At 38.9% G+C, this 1,418-nt stretch overlaps 1 pseudogene; it reads left to right on the top strand.

Annotated features, from left to right (window-relative positions):
* The window catches only part of LOC106147077, a 1,042-nt pseudogene extending 969 nt beyond the window's left edge, over positions 1–73 (top strand).
* Positions 74–1,418: the final 1,345 nt, after the last annotated feature.

Genomic DNA, 1,418 nt, shown 5'->3' with positions numbered 1-1,418 from the left:
TGTGTTGCGTGTACTCTGACACCTATGTATTTATAATCTTATCAGAGTAATGATGATGGAAGAAGACGTGTAAATAAAAATACTTCACTGAGCAGGATTCTTTCGCTCTGCTTGAATTGGTCTTGTTTTTTATTCTGACAATGAAGTTGTACTCTGCAAATGTATAAGAGATAAAGTTATTAAACATGTACCTTTATTACAGTAGTTCAGGCCTCTCGTGGTGGCACACAATATATGGGGATGGAGCACTCGGGTTTTGGAATCACAGTAAAACGGACTTGCCTTAAACTCTTGGCTCCACAATGTACAGCTATTGTTTGAATGTGGGTGTCGCTTGACCTCTGCACATTTCAGTTGTGTTTACACAATGGGGCTTATATACCTACTTCCTGGAGTTATTGTAAACATTATCTGGGGTGATTTTTGTAAGGTATTTAGCTTGGTACCTAGCACAGAGTAAGTGTCCAAGAAGTAGTAGCTGTCATTACCATTTTTCAGGTGAGTTTATTAGACTGCTGCAATTAATTATCAAAATATATAGAATTGGTAGAATTTCATTATTAGGTATGAGGAAATCACACTCTCTGGAAAACTGAAATTCTTTGTGGTTCACAATTTCCTTGAAAATTACTTCCTCATATTAACGAAACATGACAGTGGTCTGCAAAAATAAATCTGCCCTATAAACTATCCTTTTGAAAGTAATTTTTATCATGTGGTAATGAAGAACATTTTCTTTCTTTCTTTCTTTTTCTTTCTTTGGTGTTTTTGGAGAACCGGTTTCACTGTGCAGTTCAGGCTGGCCTTGAACACGCAGTGATCCTCCTGCCTCAGCCTCCCAAGTGCTGGGATTACAGGTGTGCGCCACCACGCCAGGTAGCACTTGGTTTCTCAAAAGAAAGCTGCTGTAAGCAACATCTGGGACTACAGACCTTCAATCCCATTTCCGTTTTGAAAGGCTTGCAAAAGTCTGTAATTTACATTCAAAGTTCAATACGTTTTGGGCTGGGGATTTAGCTCAGCGGCAAAAGCGCCTGCCTGGCAAGTGCAAGGTCGTGAATTCGGTTCCTGGTACCGGAGAAAAAAACCAAAAAAATAAAAGTTCAATATGTTTTATACCACGAGCATCACACTGCTATAATTTACTTCAAAAAGACGTAAACGTAAGCTTGAGGAACAAGTTCCTATGTCCAGGCTGATAATTTTAATATGCAAATAGACGTGTGATGGCTCTAAAATGGAAACATTTCTGCGAAAATCATGGCTTCTTCATGTTGTTTTTTTCCTCACAATTCACTGAGTAGCATGTGTTTGATTATTTACTTTCCATCTAGGTACGTTATTATGCCTTCTTAATAAATACTATTCCTTCCTGGAAAACACACATCACCGTCCCAGGGGTTCTTCGGCACGGTCCC

This window comes from Chinchilla lanigera, unplaced genomic scaffold, assembly GCF_000276665.1.
Source record: "Chinchilla lanigera isolate Chin_1 unplaced genomic scaffold, ChiLan1.0 scaffold00115, whole genome shotgun sequence".
NCBI lineage: Eukaryota > Metazoa > Chordata > Mammalia > Rodentia > Chinchillidae > Chinchilla > Chinchilla lanigera.
The sequence above is the reverse complement of the archived record's forward strand: the minus strand, read 5'-3'. Positions and strand labels throughout refer to the sequence as shown.